Genomic DNA, 5,524 nt, shown 5'->3' with positions numbered 1-5,524 from the left:
CCCACAGCTGGCCCTGTTCAAGGACGCCCGACGCAGGAGGCAGTCAATCAGGAGTAAACAGAGGAAGGCAATGGGGCACCTCGGAAGGAGGCAGAGAGAAGCCACGCACTAAACTGTATAAAAGGGGAATGCGTGGGAGGGCTGGTTTGCTGAAGGCAACCGCTTGAAAAGCTCCTGTTTCTTGGTTCGTGTCTTGTTTGTTTTTGTATCAATAAATTTGGCAGGCTTAATTCCAGCCTCTTGCCTTCTTGTAAAAGGGGTTGTCCCTGCCTTTTCTGCAGGGCCGGTAGCAGGCTGGTACAGAACAGAGGTAACAAGTGCATGTGTGACCGTACGTAGGGTATCTTGGTCCAGATAGGGGCGCAACTGGTGCACCAGGCGAACCTGGGCAAATGCCCCCCTGGCCACGACTCCAATATGATCTTCAAAACTGAGTCGTGAGTCCAGGAGGACGCCTAAATTGCGCGCCCTATCAATGGGAGGCAACACCTCTCCTCCCATAACCAAAGATGGAACCTCTTGGACAAGTCGAGATGCCGGTATGTAGAGCCACTCAGTCTTGGCCGGGTTGAGCTGGAGCCTGTTCTTCCCCATCCAAATCCGTACCGCTTCCAGGCAACGGGACATCACATCGAGGGCATCACTGGCTTGGTTCGGGGTGGAGATAAAAAGCTGGGTATCATTGGCATATTGATGATACCTCACCCCAAAACCATGGATGATCTCACCCAGCGGCTTCATATAGATGTTGAATAGGAGGGGCGAGAGTACCGACCCCTGAGGCACCCCACAACTAAGGGGCCTATGGGTTGACCTCTGCCCTCCTGTCAACACCGTCTGCGAACGGCCCGAGAGGTAGGAGGAGAACCACCATAAAACGGTGCCTCCCACTCCCAACCTTGCAAGACATCGCAGCAAGATACCATGGTCGATGGTATCAAAAGCCGCTGAGAGATCTAAAAGGACCAGGACAGAGGAATAACCCCTGTATCGGGCCCGCCAGAGATCATCCACCAGTGTGACCAATGCCGTCTCTGTGCTGTACCCGAGCCTGAAACCCGATTGGTATGGATCCAGATACTCAGTTTCCTCCAGGAGCAAAGGGAGCTGCCGTGCCACCACGCTCTCAACAACCTTCGCAAGAAAGCGTAGGTTGGAGACAGGACGAAAGTTGTTTAAAATAGCTGGATCCAAGGCAGGTTTCTTGAGGAGGGGCCTTACCACCACCTCCTTCAAGGCGGCAGGGAAGCACCCCTCACTCAAGGAAGCATTTATAACTGCCAGGAGCCAGCCTCGTGTAACCTCCCGGGCCGCATAAACCAGCCAGGAGGGACACGGGTCCAACAAACACGTGGCGGCACTTAATTTCCCCATGATCCTGTCCACTTCATCCAGAGTCACTGGATCAAACTCTTCCCAGATATTATCGGCCAAACCCATCGTTTCCCCTTTGTCAAACACTGCCCAGTCGGAGTCCAAGCCAGCCCGAATCTGAGCGATTTTATCCACCAGATACTCACTAAACTCCTCGGCCCGTCCCTGCAAGGGGTCCTCTCCCGTCCCCTGATTTAAAAGGGAACGGGTCACCCTAAACAGGGCGGCCGGGCGGTTATCTGTGGATGCAATGAGGGTGGCGAAGTGAGCATGCTTCGCCACCTCCATTGCCACAAGATAAGATCTAGAAAAGGATATTAACTGTGTTCGGTCAGACTCAGACCGACTGGACCTCCAAATGCTCTCTAGGCCCCTTCTCCGGCGCTTCATCTCCCGCAGGTCCGTGGAAAACCAAGGAGCGAGCTGGGATCTGCGCCGGGTCAGAGGCCGCAAAGGCACAACACGGTCGAGAGCCTCCAAAGCCGCCCGTTGCCAGGCATCAACTAAGGTCTCGACCGGGCTGTGGGAAAGGGAGGAAGGAATAAGTCCAAGCGCCGTCTGGAACCTATCTGGGTCCATCAGGCGCCTGGGGCGGAACCACCTGGTTGGTTCCGCCTCCCAGCAGCGGGGAGTGGCATGACGGAGGCTCAGCCGCAGGAGATAATGGTCTGTCCATGAAAGGGGTTGAGATGTTGGAGTAACCCCACCCAGACCATTAAACCACTGCCCAGAGATGAAAATAAGGTCAGGCGTGTTTTCCCCCTCGTGAGTCGGACCCTGAATAATCTGGGTCAGGTCCATGGCTATCATGGAAGCTATGAACTCTCGGGCCACCCCCGACGCACCACCCAGGGAAGGCAGATTAAAATCTCCCAGAACCATAAGCCTGGGAAACTCAACCGCCAACCCTGAGAGAGCGTCGAGTAGCCCGGGCAGGGCTGTTGCCACGCAGCTGGGAGAAAGGTATGTGAAATACTTTTTTGTATTTCTCCTTCGCTGGAAATTACAAATATTTACAAAAAAAAAACCTCTCTCACTCTTTTTATTATTTTTCCCCCAAAACTGCAATTATAAATCAAGATTCTTTACATTTCTTTATCAAAAAGATAGGGATCATGGTTTTTTAATTTTTTTAATAAGAGATCAGATCTGGAACTATTCAATGCTAGTACATGCAATATATCCAAGTTTCAATATATTTACACCAGGTTTAATTTCATGGATTGTGGCAGAGATAAGGGCTCTAAGCAAAGAACTAATTAATTAAAGATATTTGTTTCCTAGATGTCTCGGAGGTAAATAATAAATAATCATCCAATAACTAGAAGATACAATCAGTTTTTATTTTACCTTAACTTTGTTTTAATAGTTGTTAAAAATGCTTCCATTCTAAATAAAAGGAAACTTATTTATAAATATATATTACCAAAAGGAACAATAAAATTTGCAAATATTACAAAATTGCAAAAGAAAGATTGATCATGTAGAAAAAAAATCAGATGAATGTGTAGACCCATAGCCATATATTTCACATCGAATGAGAATTCCAGCAATGACATCTTTTAATTACATTATGATTATGCATTATTTACATTTGAGATACCTAGAAAACAATTATTCTTTAAAAAATAAAAAATTCTGAAACACAGTACCAGGGAGATATGAAAAAAGAACATTAATTATGTATTTATTTAAAATATTTATGCCATTTTATTTTCCACATATATTTTAGGATCCCTTCCAAATTTAATTACAAAATAATAATATATAAAAAGAATACCTAGAAAATAATCCAGCAATAAAATAGCTGCTACTGATTAATTATAATTTTCTATTTAATTTACAATGCCTGAATTCACTCATCATATTAAGCCAGAAGCAAACTATGGCTTACTGTGATGGATGAACCCAGTCAGTGGAATCCAGAATTATTAAAAAATGAGAGGATGTGAAGACGTTTCCTGAATAATAGAAGAACGAGAAAATGAAGTAAAGTATGGTAGGGACTGACAGAGCAGAAATAATCTCTACACAATTTGCCTTGATAGATACTTTTGAATAGAGCAAAAGAATGTAATGGAAATTAGCAAAATTTATACAGATCATGACTGGGAAATAAAAGGAAAGTGTTGCTTTTCCCATTTTCATCACTGCAAGAAAAATCAGAAGAGTGCCACAGGGTGACAAGCCGTACATATGATGTAAAGGTAAAGGTAAAGGTTCCCCCGCACATGTGTGCTAGTCGTTTCCGACTCTAGGGGCCGGTGCTCATCTCCGTTTCATAGCCGAAGAGCCAGCGCTTGTCCGAGGACATCTCCGTGGTCATGTGGCCGGCATGACTAGACGCCAAAGGCGCACGGAACGCTGTTACCTTCCCACCGTAGTGGTCCCTATTTTTCTACTTGCATTTTTACATGCTTTCGAACTGCTAGGTGGGCAGAAGCTGGGACGAGTAACAGGCGCTCACTCTGCTACGCGGCACTCGGGATTCGACCCGCCAAACTGCCGACCTTCCGATCGACAAGCTCAGCGTCCTAACCCACTGAGCCACCGCGTCCCTTACATATGATGTAAGGCAAGGACAAAAGAGACATTTTGGTCATAGATGCCTGCAGTGACTTTCAGCCTTCTGGGGCCACTACGGAACCTGATTGGCTTTTGCACCTCATTCAGAAAACATGCCAGTGGGCTTTTAGTGCATTTTTGGGAGGAAAAAAAAAACAAAAAACAAACTAGACATAGTCTGTGCTGTATATGTACATCTAATTGTTCCCTTTGTGAATTTCCTTTTAGAGAAATTGAAAACGCAGGAACTGTTGAAAAATTCCCAGCAACTGATTGATGTCTTTCATTTGCATTTCAAGAAAACATAAGGAAATAACGTAAAAGCCTAAGGGAACGTCAGAGCCTGACTCCCATCATCTATGCTAGATGCTCAATCAATACTCCCCAACAGTATTGCTTGCTGTTTATATTTGGGAGTAAATGAGAAAGCACATGGATGTGTTTACCTTTACAAGCAAGAGACTCTGTTTTCCATCTGCATTCATTGCTGGTTGTAAGCTTCTGAATGGCTCTTGGATACATTTATTATTAATTAGACAACCCATGCCCAGTTGAGTCATCGTTTCACAGATATTTCTTTACCTAACAGAGGAACATAATGACCACCAATAGTCAGAGAGACTTCTGAGTTTCTGATGGTTTCCTCACTGAGTTTTCTTGTGGGAAGCTGGCAGGAAGCATCAGAAATCTTCTTTCCTTCCTTCCATCCTCCCTCCTTTCACTTTCACTTTCACTTTCACTTTCACTTTTTCTTTCCCTTTCAAGCAGGCAAGTAAATGGCTGCATCTGGGTGTGGAAGGAAGTGAGGGGTTGCAAGAATGGCTGAGAAATTGTCATAAAACATTCAAAATAAGCACCCTGTGACTGCAGCAGTAGCCTGGCAATCTGGCAGTACTGAGGTAGCAACAACTTTCTTAAATTTCATTCCCTTGGGAGTAATAGGTCCCAGATTTTGGATGCATTCTGTAAATTAGCCCATTTGAGGTATCTTGGTTCAATTTTTGTCCCCCTTGATGCACTATTTTTCCTAGTTAAAGGTTATGGCAATGAGAGTTTTAATAATATAAAAATACAATTGTAATGGTTCCTAAGTCACTGGGAAAGAATAGAATAGAATAGAATAGAATAGAATAGAATAGAATAGAATAGAATAGAATAGAATAGAATAGAATAGAATAGAATAGAATAGAATAGAATAGAATAGAATAGAATAGAATAGATTCCGCCGGGACCTGAAGACCTGGCTCTTCGAGCTTTCTGGCCTAGACTGAGAGTATTAACTGGGGTTTTAATTGTATTTTTAATTGTAATTGGGTTATATTTCAAGGTTAGTGTAATTATTTTAATTGTTTTTAATTTTTGTAACTTGTTGCATTATATAAGTTTAATAAAATAAAGAATAGAATAGAATAGAATAGAATAGAATAGAATAGAATAGAATAGAATAGAATAGAATAGAATAGAATAGAATAGAATAGAATAGAATAGAATAGAATAGAATAGGAAGGGACCTTGGAGGTCTTCTAGTCCAGCCCCCTGCTCAAGCAGGAGAGCCTATACCATCTCAGAAAAGTGACTGTCTAGC

The sequence above is a fragment of the Vipera berus genome (genome assembly GCF_964194415.1).
Source record: "Vipera berus genome assembly, chromosome: 1".
In the NCBI taxonomy this organism is placed as follows: Eukaryota; Metazoa; Chordata; class Lepidosauria; order Squamata; family Viperidae; genus Vipera; species Vipera berus.
This window is presented reverse-complemented; position numbering follows the sequence as displayed.